The sequence below is a fragment of the Pieris rapae genome, chromosome 17 (genome assembly GCF_905147795.1).
Source record: "Pieris rapae chromosome 17, ilPieRapa1.1, whole genome shotgun sequence".
Lineage (NCBI taxonomy): Eukaryota > Metazoa > Arthropoda > Insecta > Lepidoptera > Pieridae > Pieris > Pieris rapae.
This window is the reverse complement of record NC_059525.1, coordinates 587680-615060: the sequence shown is the minus strand read 5'-3', so window position 1 is coordinate 615060 and position 27381 is coordinate 587680. Positions and strand designations below refer to the sequence as shown.

Here is a 27381-nt window from a genome sequence, read left to right as displayed (position 1 = left end):
CATACAAACTTTTTGTTTCAATTTAAACACAAAATAGGCATCGAGACAACGAAGTTTTGCTTCAATAATGATGTAATGGATATTTTATGAGTATCAATTTGACAATATTATATTTTATTATATCAGTTGCTAATAGCATGTCATGTAGATTTCAGATTATTTATTTCTCAGTATCGTCTTCCAAAATATTAAGTTTTATAACTCATTAGGTAAGCAACTAAATTAAAGCAAATAAATGATTTAACGCCTGTGCCATCGAATATTTATTTATAGGTTAAATAAAGCCCACAAAATCCCGATGAATATTAATAATTATTATCAAGAAATTATGAAAATAATGTAATATATGTAACGTTCAGTTTTGGGTATCATTTTGGATGCGATCCAAATTATAATAACGACTGTGCTTAAAACATTTTGCAAAATAAAACCTCCGCCAATAATAATAAACGTGAAATCGCCAAAAAATTATTTTTATGTTCATTATAGAAATTTTATTAAAGATATTTAAAATGCAAAATATTAAATGTGGCATACATAAAATTTGTAAATATATATATGTTCTACAGGTCAGTTTGCTTTATCTATTCGGAAGTCACAAAAAACGTTTCGCGCTACAATATAAGGGTTACTAGACGGACTACTACGGTTCAGGTAATTTATAAGTGATATCGCTCATGGAAATACTAATACTAGAGGGCTCGTGAGTACGTTGCCGGCCATTTAATTAATGCTCTGTTCTTTAAGAACCCTAAGTGGAATTGGGAATATTTCTATAGGATACCTAAAACCAAAAACTTTGACTTTTTGGGTTCAAACGTGTCAATAAAATCAGAAGAAATAGAATCTCTAGTTAGCAACGAATATCTTAAAGCGACCGTTATATCCTTCCTGCCTGTACATTACATAAAAGACTTGCACGTGTTAGGTTCTATCAAAACATATTATAGGGTTTGCAACAGTCTGGACGAAACAAAGGGTTTCGTGGAGTGGATCATCAAATAAGTGTTTTATCTCGTGGGAGCCCTTTTCAATGCGCCCCCATAATTGCTACATCCCTTAACAGATGTGTAATTTTTAAAAAAGAAAATTAAAAAGATTATGAGGGCAGTGAGCCAATCAACCTTCTGTCAAGTGGAAACGATTGTAATACCGCAACGTATTTGTACCTGAGATCTCGTCAGTGGTTGGTTGGTACTACTGGTAGACATATAGACGTATGTGTAAAAGTCAAAAGTCAAATGTCAAAATTTATTTATTCATATAGGTACATAATGTTCATAATGTACACTTATGAACGTCAAAAAAAAGGAAATATTAAATGATTCTAATTTTACATTTACTGCCAGTGTAGACAGTGAGATCCATCGAAAATTAAAAATAATCTTTCACGAAAGTTTTTAAAACAGTGAATGGATTCTTTTAAAATAAACACGCCCCAATCAACTTATGAACCTTATTAAAGAACACAAAATCTAACTTTTACAACAAGACTTTGTATATGTATACTAGCAGACTCGGCCAAGCGTTGCTGTGGCTAAGGTTTTTGTTATATTACATAGTATAAACTATTCAAGGAAAACGGTAGGAGAACTTATGTTAAAGGTAGATAGCGTATGTGAAACGTTGGTACTTTTAACACAGCGCCATCTGTTAGAATTGTATCAAATAATAAACAATTTTTTGCAATAAAATAATATTGCGTGTATAAATTGAGATGTAAGCTAGCCTATCTTTTAAGTTAGGTCAAACTGCACACGGTGTGCAAATTTGATTGATATCGGTTCGCTAGTTTAGGAGTGAATCGCGGACAACAACTTTTATATTTACAAGTAAAAGCAATATATTAAGAACGATTGGTAAATCAAATATTTCGATCACGAAGTGACTTTCCTCATCTCTAATTTCCAAGTTGCTGTCATATTTCACGAGACCCTTCAAAAGTCATAAGATAGATTATAAAGGTCAAGTCCTTTTACAAGTTTTTAGGAGTCACTAGGTATAACAACGTGACCGCATTACAGGTAAGAAGGCTGGTTACACCCGTTCTTTTTAACAGTTTATGTAAGAAAAATAGGGTAGTAAATATAGTACCAATTCTTAGAAGGCCGGCAACGCACTCGCGAGCCCACAGGCATTTAGAGTGTCCATGGGCGGCGGTATTACTTAACATCAGGTGATTGTCAGGGATCCTCTATCAGCTGGAGGCATGATGAAATAGGAGCTTGTACTTACATTCTCGAGGGAACAACACGCAAGTACATAGTCGAAATAACTAACATAGTTCTAACATACAAGTTTTGATAGTACGCCATAAATCAGATCTGAAGATAAAAATGTGTCTGTTCACAATGCGTAGAGGTGACGAGAACCTGGAGAAGCTCATCGTGATAGGCAACACCGTAGGCAAAAGATCGCATGGACGTTGGCCAAGATGACTGTCCACTGTCCAGTATCCAGTCAAACTCTCGGCCCCCAAATTTTAAACTGCTGTGAGAGACGTGCAGGATCGTGGTAAGCCATACAGGATCTTACTGACCACGGTACTCAAAGACATGAGTTACCGACCCCGAGAAAGTCATGAATCCTACGTAAATTTTTCTGATTTTTTTTGAAGACTGCTAAGAAAGGTCAAAAGCCAGGTTTTGTTTAAATATCACTTAATAGATAAACATCTCTATAGACTATACAAAGTTATAGTCTGCTGACCGAAGACAGAATCAAAATGATCTGCTTTGTGTTTATATGCAAAACTTAAAATCACGATATAGTTGCTAGTAAAACCAGAAGCGTTGAGAAATTGAAACATAACATTGGAAGGCATAGTTTGTTTCCTTAGTTCTTGATCACAGCAGAATCTTAACTTGAAGTCTATGTCACATTCTTCGATCTAGAATAATGTTAGGTCGTTTGAGGTCTTCAGGTACTAATAAGTCATTTTATTTATCAAAATTTTAATGATGGCAATAATGAATAATCATAATATAATATAAGCAATGGCGTATATGATAAAGTAATCAATAATTGTATTTTTTATATTACTTTTACTTTTGTATTGCATCGCAATTCAAAATTCTTGAGATTAACTTTTGAGTTTATTGTATTATTTAAGATTAAGATTTGCGTAACCAAACCTTTCCATCTAGAGTTGCCTGCCTGCCGCTTCTTAGCGATAAGACCTCCCGTTGCATCCCTTATATTTTTTATTTATTATAAATAATAAAAATTGAAAGCCCTGAAGTCATCATATAGAAGCAATAGATGAGAAGTTATTAAAGCACTGTAAAAGCAAAACATCGCACACCTAAAAAAGAAAAAATCTGTAAGTGTTAAGCAAACACGACAACGTCAGCCCCAGGCAATTTCTCATAAAAACCCATACAGCCTTCTTTCCGCTGCAGCGCTAGTTTTCCTAATGACGCGAATATTTCCCATCTGACGTTTAATTAACTATCGAGGGGGCGGGGGGACTGAAAAGCCTTTACTAATGCGCTGCCAATCACGGAACGGGGTCGTGAAATTCTTCCACTGATCTATTATATGATGAAAATTAGCCAAAGTACGATTTTAATTGGTTTTTATGATAGTGATTTCTTTGAGGTTTACATGAATAATGCAAAATTATTTTATTACAAACACACGTATCATATAAAACAAAGCGAAAGACTTACTAGACTAATGTTGTTATAAAATTATATGTTTGATTTGTAGCTTATATTTAGTATGTCTATATGAACTGAAGATTGTTTTAAGGCGTAAAAATATGTCTGCGTCATTCCCTATCGGAGTTTATTGGGACTTCATACAAAACGTAAACAAAAATAAATGGATAATTTCAATGCATCAGCTCGCCGCGGAAATAACGGACGTGCGAACTTAAAAACCGCAAATTTCAACCACATTTCTCTATGTTTTAAATAACTTAATAAAAGCTTTTAAGTTGTTATTTAATATTCATCGAGAGCTAAAATTCATTTTGTACAAATACTTGAATGCTATAAATCTTTTGACGCATTGCCGTATTGAGGCATGTGCATAATAACCGTATTGAACGCTAACCGAGAGACGTATTGACATACGTAGAAGTCTCTGCTAGGGTATAAGAGATACAAATGATGTATGGGTAGAAGCGTTGGACAAATTTAATTTAAAATTAACTGTAAGTGACTTAGTTGGCTTTAAACATCAATCTACTTTGTTTTATATTATGTATATATATTTTTTCTATTTTTTTCATAAATTGTATTGTAGTTACCTTAAACTAACTACAATACAATTTATGAGGATTAGACATTTTCCAGCTCACCGAAGGTGTGAAGAAATATTTTAAGAAACGGAAATACTTTGACTTTATTTACCAGTACTGACAATTTATTTTGTTTTTAAAATATTAAATTGTTGTTTGCTTAATGTATAATTTCAGTTTCCTTTTTATCTATATATGTACTTATTTGACTTATGTATTCTGTTTCGTATTTCTTTCTTTTATAATATGTGTAATATTACTTATAAAAAATAAAATACCCGAGTTCACTTTCATACATTTAAGGAATATTACTAACTAAATATTTGACGACTAAATTTTCTTTTAGATTTTAATTAATCAGACGGAAAAAATTACTTATTACTCTATAGGTCACTTCATTATGAAGTATCGTCTATATGAAGTCCAAATGGAGCAAAAAATAGAGAATTTATAAAAGTCAATGTGAAAGTAACCTAAATATTTACGAAAGAAAAACGAGTGAGATGGATGCGCAGCCGTGCGTTACGCCGGGTGATTGCCTCATGGTAATTGAAGATCGACGTACACGGTGTATACATACAATCTGTTAGCAGGATGGCTTTGTGTTTTTCGTGATAGCAGAGAAGCTTATCTAAGTAACAACCAACCAAATTTTTTCATGATTGAAGGTGAAATATATTAAATAAGAAATAGAAAACATTTCAAATTATTTATCTCTGAAAACCTCTCCCGAAATACGTATTGAAATATAATTTGAGATTAATTCAAACACTGTCTTGTCTTTTTGTTTCTATATTATTTAAAATTCGTAATTAAATAATATAAGATACGTATTTTGGAAATATTTAAATCATATACTGTTATATCGGACTTTTTGTAGTTGTATTATCTAGGTATGTGTGTATTATGTAATATATGTAAATACATTGTCGACTTATTTGGGTAAATAAACAATAAAATAAACATGACTTTTTACTATAAAAATGGATATATTGAATATAAAAACAAATGTATTTCATCCAAATCCTTTAACTAAGTTTCGATAGCGATCGTAATAAAGTTCAGGCATCAAGGGAGAAATTTCTAGAAAAATCCAGAAATAACCGGCTGAATGGCAGTAAATTTATAGCCGAATAAAAGTTACAGTACTCGGTTTATGTTGGCCGTAACGTGCAGGTTCTGTAGTTTTCGAATTACATTGATTTAGGAGCTACGAATATTAGCTTATTGGGAATTCCAGCTGCAGTTTTATGCAGCTTATTTTTACTAATATGAAGCGTAGTTCACTAGGGTTCTAATTTTTAAGTGTACTCAGAACTTTATATTTCTCTTTTACAATCTTCTTCAATTTAGTTTTTAACTTATGTAATGTAATTTTCAAGTTATTTGTAGAAATTACTTTACGTGCTTGTAAATTATACATTTTATATTGAGCCATGTCGAATTTGGCTTTATTTACATTTTGGAAACAAATTTAGCCTATGTTACTCAGAAATTATGTAGCAATCTAACGACCAAAGATTTCTTTGTAATATTCGAATAGTTTAAATTATTCATTTTTATTACTTACAAAAAATAAAATACAAAAATCTCCTATTAATAATATTTGTATAGATACTAAGGAATCAAAATTCAGAAACAGATAGCATAACCATCGCAACCATAACGTGGTATAATAACAAGTTAAACTTTTCTCAAAGCAGTGTTTGCCTAGGGGTTTCAGCGTGCGACTTTCACCCCTGGTTCTGTCCTAAGTTCGATGCCCGGCTGTGCATCAATGGAATTTGTATCTATGTGCCCATTTAACACTCGGCCAGGTTCCGACATGCCCACGACGGTGGACCGCGTGTGTCAGGTACAAAATCATCACTTATTTGCCTATAAGAACATATCACGAAACAGATACAGGAATTGAGCCCCAGACCTAAAAGGCTGTATCGCCATCGGTTTTTTATCATGTTGTCGATAGGAGTTTTTCACTAGTGATTTCTACGAATTTGAAACTTAATCTACTGTATATTTCCAAACCAACATAGTCATCAAAGGAATATCAGAATAGGCCCCCATATCTCATTATTTTTGTTAACGGAACCGTGTTAGTAGCGCCTGTGCAATTTACACAAAGAATATCATTGTAAGTGCCACATGGAACCGTTTGTAATGTAGTGCCAAAGGCATGTTTATAATCTCACTGAACAGCAAAATAAAAAGTATTTTAAATATATTTATAGAATGGAAAATCATTATATGTCGCTTCCTGGTATGAAATGCGTAATGACACTTACTTTATGTCATACGATTAACCTCTATTTACATTATTATAATAATATAATATATATTCCATTTAACGCAACATATTATCATTATATGATACGATGATTTGGCCAGGCACAGCTTTGTATGTATGCAAAATTAACATAATTGATTGTGAAAATTTGATTATAATTATTTGTTTTGAGTTCATGTATTTTTTTAAAATAACGTTACTAACATAACCTTACTGTCATGTTTCCTTTGGTCTAGAAAAGCCTAATTGGCTAGGTATTTGTATACCTATTTAGATTTAAATATATTAAGTACTGAAACCCCTTAGTCTTTGAAAGATTTTACTCTTAATATTTATATTATAATATATATAAGTCGAGCAATCACTTAAGTATTAGACTATCGCAACAAATTGTTAGCCGAGTCTTAAAGAAAGCTCTAGCAAAGCCGTAATGCCAGTTTCGTGTACAGACGGATTACGATGTCTGTGTGTTTGTGTTGTCTGTTTGCTCTACGCTTAATGACGGGCGTTCAATTTGTTCAGCGATTCCCCAATTTGTCACTACGTAATTAATTTGTCTTATTATCGGCTGATTCAAACGGTTTTAAACGATTCGTCATCATTTTGTTACTACATTTTCTGATTAGAAGAGTTTTGCATGTGATATATTTTAGTCAGAAAAAGGATTTTTCTGTTTGAATTACAATATTTGAAAGTAAAGTGTTTATTTTTTTATTTTTGAATGCCATACAATTTTTTGTTGTTAAACAATATGTCGTCCCTTATATTTGTATATAATAATGCATGTATATGAAATGATAGATTGTAGGCTTATAGGAGTCTGCAATATTTTTCGACTTACTGTTAATATGTTATCATAAGTGCATATTTTAACTATAAAGTTATAGCAAATTAAGCAGTTAAATTGAATAAGAAAACTTCAAGGCCAATCGCCCGTATATTTGTCCTATTGAAAGAAGTATTAAAAAAATTACATACGAAACAGCATTTGAATTTTCCTTATATTATGTCACCTGGAAAATTGTATTGAAAGGCCCCCATCGGGGTAAAACAAGGGGAAAATTTCCAATATTATCTATAACTGTAGCGACCCTACACCATAGCTTCAGGGTTGACAAAGTTGTAGCATTTAGTGCGTGAATACTACGACACCGCTACGAGACTATGCCGTAGGCGATTGCTACGAAATAATATAGAGGGTCCAAGTTGGTTAAATTTGTCAGTTATATCAACTTTAAAATAACATTTTGAATGCAAATAATAATAAATACAGGGCATGGTAGGAGAGGGGTGAATATCCGTAAGTAAGAGGAATTAATAACAATCCATTAAACAGTACACATTGGATGTATAATATTATTATTATTCTTAGATGCTGGTAAATTAAGACAGGTGAAGTACAAAAAAAGCCTAGTCTTGTTCTGTAGCATCTTTAAATTGTTCGTTATGAAACTTTTATTTGGCTTTTCTAATATCCTGATCAAAGCAGCAATACAGTTTACATTTTAAAATTGTTGTTTTTCTAATAATTTGTTTTCTTGTTATATTTGTGATATAAACAAAGTATTTTAATTTAAACATAAGAATGAAATATAATTACTTTAATTGCACTAAAACGAAACATTCAAGTATACATTACAAATTTAAGCTAAATAGTTTTAGTTTGGAGCATAAATCCGAAGCGAGCTACGTACTAAGCATCTGTTGAAATTGGTAGAAGTTAGAAACACAACTACACTTTATACAAAACATGTTTAATTATATATATTCAACATTAAAATGTATAAATCTAATATCGTTTCTATTTTCTTTTTGTGTTAGTTTCTTATTCTAAACTTTTGTTTCTTAATGACACAACTATATTTAATGAATTGATTACATATACATAAACATTCTGTAAGTTTTTGTAGAACTAAAAAACAATATAAATACTGGATCATGTAAGTAAGACTATTTACTTTACAATAAAAACACAAATTAAATATTCTACTTTATGGAATTAAAAGACAAATTTTAAGCTTCACATCAGCACGTCAATATAACACAGAAAGTGAAACAGATTTAGTAAGACAAAACATTTTGATATAATATTCTAGGATAACCTGACCCTTATAAACGATACATTTAATCATATCAACTTTGAGCTATCGTGGTCATTACAGAGCAACCTTTTTTGCGACTGTTAAGGCTAATTGTTCCTATTATGTGTGGTATATTGATTTTCGTATATTTTATTGTTTAGTACACAGGTATCATTGTTATGTATCGTACTTAATTAATTTATAATATTATTACTTTATCGTAGAAGTATATTCAATAAATTTCTCTAACTAGCTAAAATATTAAAAAACGTAAATTTCTATCCTTTTTTTATAAATAATATAGATTTTATTGATCTAATTTTAAACAAAAATATATCATCCAAACAAATTTATTTTTAAATAACTATATTTAATTTATTTTATACATTATTTTTGAAAACGAAACCGATACAGAGAAAGATATTCAAAAAATATGTTTTGTAAGAATTCGAGCTTTTTATATTTGTAATATATTGACCTATGTCGCCGAAAGTAAATTAAGATTTCAACTAGAAAAGTCCCTTTTAAAGGAGCCATCGTAAAAAGGAAATGTCAGTATAAATGTGCTAATAAGAATCCCATAATGGGTGTCATTTGGCACGTCTCGCAGCGTAAATGTGGCGGAAAGAAAGATGCGTAGAGTTGTACAACCTTATTTCAACTATTTCAAACTGTCTATTTTTATATTATAAATACGATCAGCTCTTCTAGCTGTGAAGGAGGCTGAAAAACATTGACCATTTAAACAAACAAACAAAAATATATTTAATCATATAGGTAAACAAGTACACTTATAAACGTCAAAAAAAATTACATAAATAGGTGAGCCGTCGGTGTCATTTAATCAACATTTGTTTGATACAATTCGAATCCAGCAAAAGTTAACATCAGACTTATATTTTATTTTTAATCATCGGAAATTTTGATTAATAATTAAACATCATATTAGTCTCATATTACAAAAAACTAAGGGTGTGATTATCAAAGCAAAGTAATTTAAATTCCATTTGCAACTCCTTGATAAATAAAAGCAGATGCTTTCAATTTATAGATTTATTTTTAGCGGAGTGGTATTGACCTACTTACTTATTTTCTTCCGGTCAGTAGATTGTTTCTTGGTGCTTAATATATCAATAATTAATGAAATTTTATATCAATAAAATTGATTATGAAGAAAATGAAGTATTCTATTAAATGAGTCTCTTAATTTTTGTATTTATCGAAGAAATGAATTCGTTTTTATTTAACCGTGAAAATATCACAAGTTGCTATTGCAAAAGCAATGTTTGAAGGTTGAATAATTAAAGGCACGGGTTTCGCTTGGTTATCATTGGTTTTGTTTTGAAACACCCTTTAAACGTTTTTGAGCAATAAGAAAACAAATAAGAAATATCAAAAAGCGAACATTATCGGCCAGAATCCGCCATTCACAGAGGTTTTAATTGGTTTATAAATAAATGACCCCTCCACCCTTCGCCTCACGAGTTATGACCTTAGGGCGAGTGTATTAAAACTCGGAAATCTTAAAACAATGCGCCATTTCAGTGGAAAACGGTCATGGATGTCCGGTTATAATTAAATTTTCATACTTTTGTTCCGGAAAATTCATTTATGAGTTTAAATTTTTAATTCGGCTAAGGTAGAGAACGGTTTAGTAAGGATTAAATTTACAGAAATTAAATTTTAATTAATGTAAAATATATAATATAAGTATAAAACTGAAGACCTTAACACGATACAATAAAAACACGCACAGTCGTTTGCCTATGCAAGCTGAATAACTGCTAGTCTAAAAATAAAGTATGAATGTACTGGGCCGCTTAAAATAACTCGCACTTACAGAGAACTATAGAAACGAAAATAAATCATAATATACGGTTCCCTTTTAAGTTCTGTCATTGTAAAATGTTTAAAACATTAACCAAATGTTTACTGTGTCAAGGAATTTAAAGCCATATTAATTAGAAATAGGTATTTCTTTAAAGTTGTCGAAATTCTTTCATGTAACAATGGTTTAAGTGTTAATGTATATATTTAATATGTGTATCTAACGGTGAGCCAACTATTCATAATTATCTAAGCTTCGGTTAATACTTAAAACTTTAATGTCAATGGTTTTGCAGTATAAAACGTTCATAGCAATCCGTATGACCTAGATGTCCGTCGGTCCTTGCAGTATTTGCCGCGCGCCACTTTTTACATTTGTAAAAATCTGTTTGCCTGTTTGCCTCTAATTACATTAAAAAATAAAAACTGACAATACACCTTTTCACAATTGTTTTCATATAAAAAATAAGTTTACAAGGCTTTTGTATTAGTTAAATTGTAATAATAATAGCCATTTTAGATTAATAGTAATTTTTTTCGCTAACGTTAAAAGCATATAGTCATTCAAAAAAAGTTAGAATCTACAAATTACGACGTCACGCTAAGTTCACAAGATTGCAGGTACGCCATTGTACGTTGCGTGTTGCACCGGCTTAATTTGCCTCACAAATTGACTTGCTGACGTGGTTCTAGGTGTTTGAGAGGTTAAAGCGATTTGTACACTTCACCTTACATGAATAAAATATATATAAACTAATTGCAGTTCCCATACGTACGTTAGTGTTATGGTGATTAATATTTTTCTTCTTTGTATCTACGATTCGTAGCAATCAGCTGTATTTTGAATAAAGAACTCGTAGTTTCAAGGATTCAAAATTAAAGTTGGTACTACGATTATTAACTGTAAAAATGTATACACAGAGTAAACTATTTCGTAGCGAAAAAAATGCTTGGTGTTGTTGTAATATTTCAACTAGTTGAAGGGCGCTTGTTCACACTAAAAATGTTCGTTCTGTAGTAAAAAAGAGATTTGATAGAAATACTTTGAATAAGTTTAGTGTAAGCTGTGATACTTTGTTACGCGACAAATATCATCAATTCTTATAAATCGTTATCCTTTATAAACGACATTTTCTATATCATTAATAAAAATCAGACGCATTAGTATAAGAATACTCCAGGGAATTGTGATATCGCTTCATTTAAATTACTTTTCAAACATGCAGAGAAATTGTGGCCCCATTTTGTCATTAATCAAATGTCATAAGCTATTAGAATGGGGTGGTGAATGATGACAGCCAATACGTTGTCTATGCACTATTGCCGGGCCATAATGAAGAATGTTTTCGGGGGGTGAAGACTGTCAGAATATGGGTGATCGACCATATTTTAATATTTTGAAGGGACGAAGAATGAACGGTATACATTTGCAAATGTTTAAGTATCTTATTGTGTTGTTATATAAAAGGTAGATTACCGTTTTTGTTCCGAGTAATATTTATTATGAATACATAAATATATCGTTGTTTTAAGCAGAGAGGTAGAATAACTATTCTACTTTCTAACTACGGCTAACTAATTATTTGTCGTCATCGAGTCAGTCAAGAAGACAAAATTGAATTTTATGTAAGGGTAAATTTTTGCCATCACAAAGACAGAAACAGTCTTCCTCGAGTCTATACTCTCAGATGTTCTGAAATGGGAATATAAAGAGGGAGAGAAGTTTGTATGCTATGATCTTTTAAATTGTGCTGTCTTGTCTCGATGCCCAATAGCTCGTTTAAAACTATTGTAGAATTAAAACAATAGAAATAATATTGTAACACCCGTATTACCTCGACGACGTCCGTCGGGTCGGAACTGACTTTTTTTCCGAACCAATTCAACATAGAGTCCTTCACAGAGCACACCAAGTCTAGCGAGCTTTCTGGCTGTGTGAGTGTCCACAGGCGGTATAAAACAGAAAAGAACTACTTATTTCCGTATCAGCAAAGACTTACTTCTCATATTGCACATAAAAACCGCAATATCAATACTATTAATCGACGCGGTTTCTTAATACCAGCTATGGAATTCGCAACGAGCCATTCGCTAGAACGAAATCGATCGGATAAAATTTTGCCAAAATTGAATCGGTCCATGTCACTAGACCGTAAAATTGGTCGGGCCGGTCAGCGATCTTCTTTGGTGTTTGGTCGAATTATGTGCCGGGTGTCGCTTCAAACTCCTGAATTAAACATGGAGCGAGAGATTTACCGCTGTATCGATGTATAGCCGTTTACATATTTATCGACCGATGTAAATAAGCGGAAACAAACGGATTTTTTTTTCAGTTTTCGTGGATATTTTTTTCAAGGTTTCAGTGTGGCTGATAATATAAAGTACTTTAAATTTATGAAATTGTCTTTAAACGATTAGGAACAGCTCTTGGCCTGATGTCTTATATGTAGTATGGACTCAATAGCAACCTGGAATATAAATAAAATATATAGTATAAATATGTAGTATATATCGCAAAATCAACTTTAGGTGTTCATAATATGCATTTAACTATGTGATTCTCGGGATTTGATCGAATCAATTAAAAATATCGCTGCACTTGCACATCTATGGAGCAGTTATGAATTTTGAATAGATAAGTAACGGCTGTTATTTATTCGTTTACAAATGTAGTACATATATACTTAGGGAAATACTTCGCATTGTGAATATGTACTATTGTATGTGAGACTGATATATTTAATCGTACACCGGCTGAATTCACAGAGATTGCATTATTTACAATTAGATATAAAAAGGTTTACTTTTATGTTTTCTTGTATTGTTTATATATTAAATTATATTCTTCGTGTTGATTTTGCATAATATTATAAATAATATTAATAAGTTATCTATAGTATTAGTATTAAGTTAATGTAAGAATAGAAAATAAAGAATAAATAAATTTATTTGTAAGCCAAAAAATATCATCACCTAATGTGCTATTCACTACCATTACTTTTTCTTTCACCCCAGTAATTCCTACTGACCGTCAAAAGTTTCAAAGGCCGGCACTAATTCACCGAGACCTTTGTGATTCACGAAATGCTTGGGCATAGGAAATGGGCATAGGATTTATACATCTCGCAATCTTGATGAGTAATCAGAACTGTGTGTATTGAGGATCCCCTCTGAGGGAGTTTTATGGGAATAGTGGTTTTAATGACGATAAAGAACGCATTTCTTAGACCTAGGGGCAACTATTGTGTAAGTAGGGTTCCATTTGTATGGATCATTGACCTCCTAGTTGGTATTAATATATGTCATTTACTATAAGTATGTGTACCTGGTTTCACTGATGGGAAAGTCGTATATATCGCTGCAGGTATACAAAGAGGTAATGTAAGGTCTGAGTTTAATCTACAGATCATCAGATATTTGTAATGAAATAGATAAATAAAAAAAATATATCTAGTCGAAGTAATTGATAACTAAATCAAACTACGTTCTACTCTGTTAAGCCATCAAATAATCTTATCAGTATAATGCATTATACACACTATTATCGCCCAATCCCATCCGTCATACCCGATGTCGCCAAGTTATCTCATTTGTGATCTTTAAAAAAGGTTTCGTATTCTGAAGGGAAGTGGTTATATATATACAAAACAACTACATTTTAATATCAATTATTTATTATTTAAAATTGGGACAGTATTTCGTCTTTATGTTCATATCAGTATTCAATCGACTTTATAACAAATTTATAAGCTAACTTGTTATAAATTTAAATAATACGACGTTATTTAATCTTGTTTTAATTAAATAATAATAGTAGACATTACTAATGAATTTAATTAATATAGAATTTACCGTCATTGATATGTTCGAAAGACATGGGTTTGTATTTATACAAAATAATAGATGTCCAAATAACCGGAAAACCTACATATATTTTATTTTACATTAAAACTGATTGATTAAAAAAAGGGAATTTAAATATAAAAATGGCAATTCTTTATTGACGGAACCACAAAGTTTAACTTCCCCTATAATAGAATTAGGCAAGAGGACAAATACGACGCAAAAAAGGGACAAGATTTATCAATATTACGTGATCCCTTTGAAAGCTTTCTGATTAGTTCCTTAAAAAAATTGAACATAACATATCAGTTACCTGCTTCATATCCAAAAAAAATATCAAGAGTATTTTGTTTTTAAATCCCAAATGGATAAAGGATAACTAACGTCGACATTGTGATGTTACTCGATAGTTAATTAATTTTGTGTCTTTATGCTAAATTATTTATTTCTGTATGTTGTTTATTATATGGTCCTCAACTATGTACTTTGAGTCGCCGTGACTTTAACACACGAACTTATTACGTTTACTTCTTAGCAAAACTTGATTATAAATAACATTAAAAATATTTTTTGCCTTGACCTCGTCTTTGATATTAAATAAATTTTATGTAACGTAGACTGTATACCAACTGCGATAGTTTAAAATAAAGCTACAGATGGGACAATAATTGTTTTGCCAGTTGATAATAAAGCCCATTTATTCTATATAGTTTGAATTATCATAACTAAAGCTTTAGGTATAAAATTTTTCTCAATACTCGTTGTCCTAATTACCGTCTGTACCATTGATCGGAACCCAGTTATGGGGAAAGGACTACACCAACTCTTTCCAAAATTTTCTACCAACCGCTTTCTTTCTCTATAAGCTTCCCGTTAACACTTCTATATAATGAATAGATTATTTTTTATTATGACTTTAGTTTTAGCTATAATTTTTTTTGACATGGCCAGTTTTGTTAATACGCAGCTTCACACATTAGAACTAATATAAGAATATATATTGTATAGAGTATTATGCAAATTAAATATCAAATTTTGAAGTCGAAGGAATCTTTTATCTTAATAACAGATATTATTAGGAATATCAAGATTTATTCAACTGTAAGCAGCAAGCAGCGAACCTCTAAATGAATTTAAACTTTGTCGAAAATCGCAGCTGTTGCCAAAAATTAGCTTAAAAAGCAAGTCAAGCGAACTTCCTAAGCCTTTCACGCGAAAGCGATAGTGGGACGAGCTTTTAAGCTAAAATTATTAAGCTCGAGTTGGGTTTGATGCGAGCCTGTAGTAACTTTTAGTATTTCACCTTCACGAGTAAACTTTGAAATTTGTAATGAAAACTTATTATATAGTAAAATGCACAGATCTCCGAGAGGCATGTATGATATTTTCCTTGCTATTATTAATAGTATTAATTTGGTATTCTTTTATTAACATTACTTGTACACATTTAAAGAAAAACACTTTTTTAACGGATTGAAGTTATGTATTATTGTAAACTTATAGCTATTTAAACATAAGTAATTTTAAGTTTACAATAATACATAACTTCAATCTGTTAAAAAAGTGTTTTTCTTTAAGTAATAATTTGTTTAAATTATTAAGATGTCTAAAGGTATTATTTTTTTGTGTATTGGTTTATTATCACAATAGTAGATATAGACTACCTATCTACCGATTTTTTCAGTAATTTCCTGAACTTCGTTTCGCCGTCTCATAAACAATTCTTAAGGGCGACACAGTGCAATGGTTGCCATTAAAACGAGACGAGGGTACAATAACGAATTGCTTTGCAGAAACATTAAAAGCATCACTATCTAATGTTTACATGGCTATTACTACTTGGGCCAACATTTATTTCTATAGGTTTCCATCAGATAATTTTAGGTTATAGGATATATTATCTATTACAATTGAATATCCTTATTCAAGGTTATCGTCATTATCATTTCACGTCAAAGTATGTTATATATGTTAGGTAACATATTAAGTTTACAAAACCGAACGTCATTTTTTTTATTGAAATTAAAAATAATTACGGTCAGCTTTCAAATCAAGACCAAAGTAGGCAAGAGGCTGACAGTAATACCATCGGCTATGCCACTCACACTGCTACAAGTATCCCAAGTGCAATGGCGGCTTTATAGGATGGTACGCTCTTTTCACGAAGAGAAAGTCATACCCAAGTCAAATTGCTTCTATCAGCTAAGTTTACTTATACTTATATTGGCAGCTGGTTCCACATAGTGGAGGTGCCCAGAAAAAACTCTGTTAAAGACGAACGGCGGATATTGAGGTGATAAGAGTGGAATTTCGTATTCGTCCTTATCGACTGGTTATAAAACTTAGCTGCAGCTATTCCGAATAGCTCCACCGAACACTTCATGAAAATACTAGCAACTATTTGTAATCACTGTTTATTTTATTTGGTAAACCTTGTCTCAAAACCACCCATAATACAAAATTTAACGAAACAAAAACGGCAAGTAAGAAATAAATCAATGCGTTTAGCGGATTGAGAGAACAAACTCGAACATATTTAAGAATAAAGCAAACTTGCAATTCAAGTGGAAATTCAGTGGCTTCAGATGTTTTATTTAGCCTTGATAAATGAACGTAGCGGCGAGTCGAGAATTGATATTTTATTCTCAATGGGAAACTACGGTATTAAGTAATACGAAAAGTATCATTGTTAATTGTGCACCGCTGTTAGAGCGTACTCACTGGAAAATTCTCCAATTAGATCCAATCAAATTACAAGTATTTAATCTCTGTTTCAATTGTTAAAGCAATGACAATAGACACATTATGAGAGGACGAATGTATTTTTCTATATCTTTAAAATAATTCAATATAATAATAAATAGTAATAAACACACAAGTACTAAGAATTTAAATAATTGAAACCTAGATATCTTTGACCTATTTCTGTCTCAAAAGAAATCTTGCAACAATATGGATCCCCTCAAGAATCAAACGGAGTAAAAGTAAATGATTGATCAAAGAATACATTTCAGCATGATGCTAATAAAATGCCCAGAGCGGAGTTGGCAATACTATTATGATCTTTTATGAGAGTTCGGAAAGCTGAATGGGGGCTCGTTAAAACTCTTAAGGTCCGTTGAAAAGAATTCGCTCCGGTTCATTTATTTGTTCCGTTCATTACTTAATATTTAAATTTACTTTCATAAGCCTCCACGGCCTCGCTAAAAGAATTTTCCAATAATCGATCTTTTATTCGGTAAGCAACGCGATTTATGAAAGAATTCATTGATTAATATTTGCCGAATTTGTCTCTATATTTTTGTATTTATATCAAATATTTCGTTTGTGGAAAAATAATTTCGATACAAAACTTATTTCAAAAGTGCTGTATGATATAAATATATGACATATATTTTAAAGTATGTATAGTAATTATTTCTTGTTTTAGTTTTCCCTTTATATGTTTACAGGCGTGAAACAAAATCCCATGATATGATAAAATAAAAATTTAACATTTTACAATACTATAAAAGAATCATAACATATCACTTAGTCGTTAGCCTAGGGTCTTCTAATCTCCGCTATAAAGATAACTTATACGGCTGTTTTTATTACAGTTTCATACTCTGCTGATTGTGGACTAACTTCTCGTAATCTTTGAGTTAACAAACTGGAGTACATTGAGCTTTTATGTACAAATAACGACTAGTTATTTAACTCACGAACTTTGACGGCTTGATTCGTGACCGAATGGTATATATATATATATATACCTGCTAAATTATCATTTTCTCTGATATTTTGTGTTTTATTATATATATACAGAAGAAGCTGTTTGTTGTTGCTAACTTTTGCTTTTTTTGACGTTCATAAGTGTATTATGTTACCTACATGAATAAATGATTTTGAACAGTGAAAGAGAAAACTCTTATGCATTTCATTTTTTTTTAAGTCTTTGCATACTTGGGTCACAGTAGTCTTGGCTCCTGTTTGAGCACACAATTTTACCGATCTTGAAGATAACCAGATTTAAGTAAGTTCCATATTTTTTATTTGTTATTATAATTAGTTATTGGAGTAAATGCCTTAGCTAACAGCTTTTAATAAAATACCTCCCACCTAACCTAACCATGAAAAACTTTCGTGTACGGAAGTTATTAGCGAACAGGGTAAACAAGTGATAAATTATCCAGGAATCAGGATGGCCGATCGCGAATAAACACACACATAAAAACTGAATTGCTCCACTTTAGTTTATGACTGGTTCTTTCGCGTTTTTGCACTTTGTTGTAATTTTATATTAGTGTGTGTGTACCACTACATCACTAAAAAAATTAATATAAATAAAAAATTAAACAGGACTATTCATAATTACACTTTGTTGTTGATATTAAAGTTGAACCTTCTGACTATACACATATACTTATATATATTTATTTTTATTTTATATAACTACTTAAGTACTTAATTATAATATATTTAAAAAAATGTCACTCTCACCTAAAAAGCCTCTAATTGAAACGCATTCTAAATGTTTAAGAATAGAACGAAATACTGAAATTGTGAATTTTCTATTTGAGTTTTTTTTAAGAAAAATTTTTTTTTGTGTTATTAGCGATGTTTTTTTTTGTAATTTGAACCAGATTTTATACAGAACATACGAAAAGGGCAACACAATAATTGAAAATGATATTAATTTAAACTATATTCAAACCACAGGATTTTAATGAGTTAAAAAGGGAGATTTTTGAGGATAACGTTACTATGGTAACCGTGCTGGCTACCCTCATAAAGACAAGTATCGTCTGAGTGGACTTACATCACAAAGCTTTTAAAATTTAATTAAATATAAGAAAGTGAATAGCAAAACAAACATCAGGTACGAGGGCCCTTGAACCCTACGCAATAAAAGTTGGGGTAATTTGAATCTAATCCCCATAAAAATTTGCCCCATTCGAGACGATTGGAAATAAAACGTAAACATTTAACTTTTTCAATTAAATACTTCGGTTTGACCCAAATCCACATTATAGAGGTTTACAGACGTGGCTAATTCGTATTTTATTTACTGTAATGACTATCATTATATTATAAGTACATACAGCAGGTATTAGAAAAATTGTCACATGTCAAGTTTCCCTGTCAACGAATTATTTATATTATAATAATTATTAAAATCCATTGGAAATTCCTTTTTTTAGAACGAGCAGATCCGAACGGAAGACCACGTTGCTGGCATTTAAAACCAGAAAAGAAAATTATAATTAAGATTTGTTTTCGATTTCTATATTGTAATCCGAAATAGTATTTTTAAAGTTTTAAAAGTGATAGAGTTATAAATTTAAATTGGAAATATAACAATTGTATTCCTATATAAACTCTTAAACTGCAATTTTAATTCATTTCTTGTATTTTGTATGACTATATTTATACATCTCTTGCTGTGATAGATATATCTGTAACAGCAATGATTCAGGTAAAGTAATTAACTATTGCATACATTACAATAACCTTGCTGTAATGTTTGACAGCTGCTTAATTCGATTATAATGCTGATAAATTACGCTTTGTTAAATAAATTTAATATTCTGAAGCTACCAATACAGCACATCTGTTTCGTCATCACTTTTACAGAGTTTAAATGCAATTGCAAATTCACTTAACATCAGGTGAGCTTCCTGCCCTTTTGCCCCCTGTTTTATTAAAAAAGGGGGAAGATTTTGGAAGAGGTCTACACTCCTTTAGAGGTCGTCCTGCTAACATAATTGGATATAATGTCGTCCATCCTGATAAGGTAGTACTCGAAAAAAGGCTATTTTTATATATATAGTGATCAACAATAATATAGATCATCATGTTTAATACAAATGATACATTTAATATAACAATTATTAATAGTTGTGGCCATTTAGGCACCAACGTTAACTTATTAGTAGTTTGTAGTGTTATTTCTCGTAGTTTATTTATATTGGGGTTAATAAATTTAATTACTAGTATGTAAGCAATGAATATAATAAATGTATATAATTTATTTATTAAATGTGAGTTTCCAAAATTACACGAATAGTGAAAGATTTGGAAGATACGATTTCTAGCAAATATTAAAATATGGCTTTGTGGGTAAATACAGCCTACTTCATTTTCCAGCATCCATCTTATTTATACTTTCATCTCGAAAACAACGTATTTTTTCCATCTGTCTTTCAATACTGAGATAGACCAATATCGTACCGGATGGAATTGTTTGCAAATGCTCACCCCATGTATGAAAATATATTTTCTTGTCAATGCCAAATTGTCTTCGGGAGTTATGGCATATCCAAGTAAATTACAGAATCTATAGATGGCAATTTTCGTTTTCCTATAGGAGTCTAGTCTCCTAATGAGTTTTATGAACTGAAAGAATCATAACCTCCTGGATAATTAGATATTTATAATTATTTTGTATCGTATTTATTTAAAACAACATGTATGCTTCAAATAAAGGAGAAGTATGACTTCAAAAATTTTGTACACACATACTTACACATTTTATATTGGATTAAATAGAAATTTATGTTGCGTTTCAATCAGACTTAGTTAAGATGACACTGGTTCTTGTAAATTTCATAAAAGGTTCACAAATACTTGTTACATTTGTTGAAAAACCCTTAAATAAATGGCGGTAGAAATGCTTCTTAATATATGAAAATTAAATAGTTCGCTAAATACAAAAAAATAAAACCTACAACAGATTCACGAGAGATTTATGTAAATATTTGACCTAAAGTTTGAGATTAAGTTACAACGTTAGCCAAATCGACTTTATTAAACTTTTTCTGTCTCTAATAAGCGTGACTTCCAAACACTTCTTCCAAATCATAGCTAACCTTGTCCCAATTAAACTCGAAGTTAAGTTGACACGCCAACTGACCGGCTCAAGTAATCCCGAAGTGCGCCGAGCGAGCACCCGAGTGGTTCCGAAGTGGCCCGATCAATACCTCGTCCTGACACCCACCCGTCAATTCCGGGGTAAAAGTCACGCCGGGATACCCGATTTCTGGTTAGTTCCCGATTCGAACGCGTAACATACCCGCATTATATTAAAATATTAAATACCAACTAAAGTGTTAGAATATTACATTTTGTGTCAGCATGTAACACTACCTTGTTTACATATATCAGAACTTAAAAATAGCGAGAAAGAGTTGAATGCAACTCAATCAATCACAGCCGGGGACCTTATAGTCGAGAATTTACGTTTAAAAAAAAATGTTTTGTTTGTAAAGCAATAATACTCTTCTAATTACAGTTAAATACACGTGGGATACGTAAATCTTAAATCCCCAGCCTTCTTGGGGTTCCATACCCTGTGACCTAATTAATGAATGCTGACAATTTTATCTCGCTCTATAATCTCGCTATATAAATACGATGTGATGTCGCCCTATTTAATGTATGACTTCTCAATTATGTGAGCGAGTGGCGCAGGTATACGCTTCTTATTACACATACACAAGTAATATACAAACTCCAAAAATTTAAGTCGTAATTGTGCTAGAAATTAGCGTGTTATTTTGTGTCGCTTGAATCGCTGTTTTTACTGTTATTCGAATAAAGCAAGGATAACGTTAAGTACAAGGAATTAGAAAAAGTATTTTTTTAGGAATTATTAGAGGATTTAGAAATCAGTATAGTCAAATTTAAAAAAAAATCAGTGGCACTACAACCTCTTTAGGTCTTGGCCTCAGGCAATAATAGGCAAGTGGGTGATCAGCCTCCAGTGCTGGCGATGTTTTTCTTCACCGTTCGACCAAATGTTAAATGCGCACATAGAAAGAATGCCCATTGGTGCACAGCCGGGAATCGAACATACGACCTCAGGTATGAGAGTCGCACGCTGAAGCCACTAGGCCAACACTGCTCTTCCAAATTCCAGTCTAATTTAAACAGCTTTTAATTTGACTGTTAATTTTTGTTTGACAATAAAATATTATAACTGCGTCAATACTTTAAAAAACATCTCATAGGGACCTCATTAAACTACCATTCCGCATGGTTGCCACCGAAAAATGGGTCACAGTTACAGAGGGGAGAAAAAATTAAAATCCACCAGAAACTAGACCTTTCACAGAATAAGGACATCATTATCCGAACTGCCACCGAATAAAAAAGCTCTGTTTCAATGGCCGACGTCATTAGAATTCGGCCTCTCAATTCTTTGTGCTTTCATTTGTTGAAATATGATACTCTGGTGTGACATTTTTATTTAAAAATCGAATATTAAAAAAAAAAATTAGTACAACACAATGTTTATCACTGTATACCGAGTCTAGGATCGCACAGTATTTTTTTTTATAGAACAGGGGGCAAACGGGCAGGAGGCTCACCTGATGTTAAGTGATACCATTGTATGGCATTGAACTCGGGATCTCAGATAATAGATCATGAGTCAGTGGAAGCCACAACAAGTAGTTAATATCAAAACCTCGACTTTAACTTGATACAATGTAAATACAAACATACATACATAACAACACAACAGACCAGATTTTCAAAAGGATTATGTAGGAACAAGTTATAGTTTAATTAATGTTATAATAACATAAGCCGACAACAAATTCCCAAAACTAGGAATTTAATAGACAAACTTAAGTTAATATTACTTAATCCGGTGTATCATTAGATTAAGAGATCTTTAGTAGGCTTAAACTTAAATCATATTAACTCGTGTGGTTACTTCGTTTATTCGCTGTAATTTAGGTTTATTACAGATTCATTTACAGTTAATCTTTTAATGTATTACTTTTAATCAAGATATGATGAGAAAAATGTAGGTAGCATTCAGTCGAGACTAGAAGAGAAGTATAATGCCCGTATGTTATATGTTTTAGTCTTGACTAAATTGACATATTTATTTAATTCATAACGACTTGACTCGTTTACAAATAATGACAAGTAACATATATATATACTAGGAATGCAACGTGGGACCTTATCGGTAACAAGCGATCTCTTCCAGGCAAATTAATAAAATAAATACTAAAGACGTTCATAAACAAATTATAATATAATAAGATCAAAAGTAACACTGAAAAAATATACAATAACCATCTAACATAAATGATAAACTAAAAACTAGAAGCTAATCTGAAGTGTATGAATCACAACTCAAAATACAATACAAAAGAATAATAAAATACATGAATGGCCACGATTGAGCATTATAAGATGTGGTTAAGAGGTGTTTATGAAGAAGACTTTTAAAAGAGTTAGAGGTTAGCTAGTTAATTAACTATAAAACTTGCTTCATTTATTTGACTTAAAACTAATTTACACAAAAATTGTGCGGCGAAATATTTCAAATCCAAGATGATAATTTAAAATTTGGCATACGTTATTTTTCAGCAAACAAAATATGTATTACATTTTACCGAGCGAGCCTTGAAATAAAAGATAAATGTTACCATATGCACAAGACAATTAACCCAAATTCGATAGGAAAAATTGCCCGAAATCCGGTCTCCGTAACGAAATTCCCGTGACGGTTGCATCGTAAATTTACAGCGCACGCGGGGGTAAGTTGTGTACTTTAGTGTGGTAAGCTTTTAGCGTATGGTACAAGGCTTGATTTGACTAGCTTTTGCTATGGCAGACGGTTAAAATCAGTTATAGATATTAATAACAGCCTTTTACACACATTTTTATTTCTATCTTCTCACTCTTTCTAGATATCTGTGTCCTATTTTAGCAAAGGCCATAATCTGGTCTACCCACCTGCTAAATTGCATTCCTCTTTTGCGTTTACCTAGTTTAATACTTTCTGGTTCCACTTATCTGTTCCTTTTTGTGACCTTAATCTTTATTTTATCTATTTTTCTCTTCCTTTCCGTTGTCCTTATTTATCACTAAGTTTAAATATTTTACGTCATTCTTTATTTGCAGTCTTTTGTTTGTTAAAGCATAATTTATATGATTAATTGATTACTCGTGTTTGACCAATCGTGGAGAGAGAAGCCGCGTTTAAAGGGATCTAGAAAAGCGCATTTTTAATAATCTAAATCTTTTAGCTAAGACTTGTTACGTGAATTATGAGTGTAAACGCTACCTCGTATGGTTTCGAACACTAGGTCTAATGTACACTAGAGGGTAACAAAACAGTGGCCGCTCCAGCCACGATCATGATCCTAACAATACACATATTTGTACGACAAGTCAAATATCATGTTAGCTATTATTTAGATTCAGTTCTGATTATTTTATGAATATGTCGTATGAACATCTAGGGTAGGTTTTTAGTCACGTATACGTTATTCTATACATGAAAAGTTGAAAAATGATCTAAAAATTATACTAGGTTTAATTTGCTAATATTAGTTTATTATAGCCAAATTTTTGGAAGTCGACCGGAAGTGTAATAGTTATCTATGAGTTCCGGTCGACTATATAATCATAGATTAGATAATGTTTGTGCTTCTAAGACAGAAGTAATTATGTTAAGTAGGTAGTCGTTCCAAAAACCAATCACCTGGTAGCCGCTGAGTTTGCTTCCTTATTAACATACATTTATAATTTTTGCTAACGTGCACAAGGTTATAATGTTACATTATTTTCATGAGAGTATCACATAATATTATATAACTAGGCTTTTACATGGTGTAATCAATACTAAAACGTAAATGGGCTGGACACGCAACCTCTGAAGTTTTATATATTTCATTGATAGTTACTTAATCCACGCAGTTTTAAACGGTTTCAAATAGTCTACTAAAACTGTGCATCACTAGCCAACGAAATAAGAGTTACTTAATTCATATTTTTCTTGCAATTGTATTAAAAGCATTTATTTTTTAAATATCACATACTAATTGATTTAATTGTGTAATAGACTAAACAGATATAAATATAACATTATCTCTCGTATATCTCTCGTCTTAAACAAATAAATACCCAATAAAATCAATTAAATGTATAGGATATTTCTAGTCTTACAATATTGGCAGGTAGAAAGAGACCTGGCCGAAGACGCACGTCTTAAAAAATCTGGAAAATGGTATCAAAATACCATGTCATTGTTCAGAAGCGCGGAATCCAAAGTAACCATGATGATTGCAAACCTTCGAAAGGAGATGTCACAATAAGAATATGATATCAAAAATACCTATCTACTAATAGCCTATTATTAGGAAAAAGATTACTGACAAGAAGAATATGATTTAACATCAATTCTAAACTGCTTGCTTTTGATGCACCCCCTTCTCACCGGTTTAAACTGCGTTTGATGTCATTTGGAAATAGCAACGGTTCTAGGATTAGCGTTTCCTCGACTTGCATCTGTCACTACGTGTTCAGGGATTATTTTACTATTTTCAGCTACTGTTATTTATTTTAACCTGTATCCCTTGCATCCCTTTAGAGCCATTCCGGTGTTATACGCTTTAAATTAAAGCTCCGTCATCGCATGAGTCTAATATAAAAAACAATATCTGTATAACAAATCGAAAACTTTATTTCACCGGAAATTGAAACCGAGACCTTGTTAATCAAACGCGCTACAACGCTATTAGGTCTAGGCCTCAAATCTCTGTGTCAGTTCCGTGATAATTTCTTATAGGACCTTCTCTGCCTGACACACACCGTCGACTTTTTGCGCATTTAGACGGTTCATAGGCGCGCAGTCGGGGATCAAACGTACGACTACAGGTATGTCGAATGCCGAAGATTTGATGTTATTTCATCAGAGCTTTAAAATTTCCTCATTGCGCAGAATGCTCTAGAAATACTAACTTGTGATCTTCCAACCGTAACCGTCTCTTGAAATATCTAAGGAAGCTTTTGACCTATTTCCATATTGTAGTGTAAATTATCCAGAAACGTTACATACAATTTTGCGGTAAAAAAAATAAATGGGAATCGTTCAAACAACAGACTAAAATCACATTCGAATTTCAAAATTACGGAACTTTTACCGCTCAAGGCACTCTTTTTTATCTGTGGTAAATTTAAACAGAAATGAAAAAAGGCATCACTAGAACACTGGTTTCAGAGGTTGGACATTCGGGCGATATGTCAAGCATTTTGACAAAGTGCCGCTGGCGTGCTTGTTACGGCGCAAAAACATTATTTTAACCGACTAAACGACAATCATCCCACTAGTTAAGGATTGTGTCCCAAATGTGGGACATGTTTTGTTTTTTTTTTTACGTTCACTTCCGATTTTGTGATTGTCACAACAATGGAGCTTTTGAAATATTTTTTTCCATTCACTCCGTAGTTCAGTATTATGTATTTAAGTTATCTACGCAATAACAAAAGACAATAGTTTATTGACTGCGTAGTTCAATAATCGTTAAATCATTAACAGTTAATAAAATATTTTTTGTGATGATAATTCAAATTAAATTAAAGTAATATTGAATCACACTTTGACAGTCAAGGGTATAGGATCATGAACTCTAACAGAACTGTTACAGCAGTAGGTATCGTCGTTCAGAACGTATACGAATAACAATATAAAATTAAGCACAGAACACTGTCATTTACGTAATTATGTAGGGAAAACAAATTACATTCACATCCCTAATGACTTAAGTGTTATCTTTCAAAACGTGAAACTTTGTTCGGTGTTATTTTGTGATAAATTACTCTCGCAAATAAATAAAGGGTTTCTTGTTCATTGTCATGCAAATTTATGTATACACTATGTATTCAAACATTAAATTAGGTTACGTAATTTTTAAATAATAATTAAAAATTAATAAATATAATTTATTACTATGTAGGTTAAGAATACTGTTTATACCGTATATATGTGTGCTTGTGTGCTGGAAATATATATACGTATAATTAAAATTATATTTAAAATTACATTTATATTTTAGTATACTATATTTTATAAAGAACAAATAAATTATATTAACTAAAATTATTGATATTAAGTATAATATTTAATTGAACATTTGTTTTTATTTTCATGTCATTAATTTCAATCCTCCAATCTTTCTCTCTACCTGTGCCAATAAGTTGCCAGTATTTTCCTGCTATTTATATCTTAAGGCCACCTTCGTTTTGGCCTGTCCACTCTTCTTTTCTCTGGTGGTGGTCGTGCACCGTGCACTGACAAGCTTAAAGAATTT

General features: G+C 31.5%; 1 protein-coding gene across 5 annotated transcripts in view; it reads right to left on the bottom strand.

The window, feature by feature from the left end:
- Positions 1 to 27381, bottom strand: part of LOC110998329 (teneurin-m) — a 198803-nt gene that overhangs the window by 158780 nt on the left and 12642 nt on the right. The window lies entirely within an intron of this gene.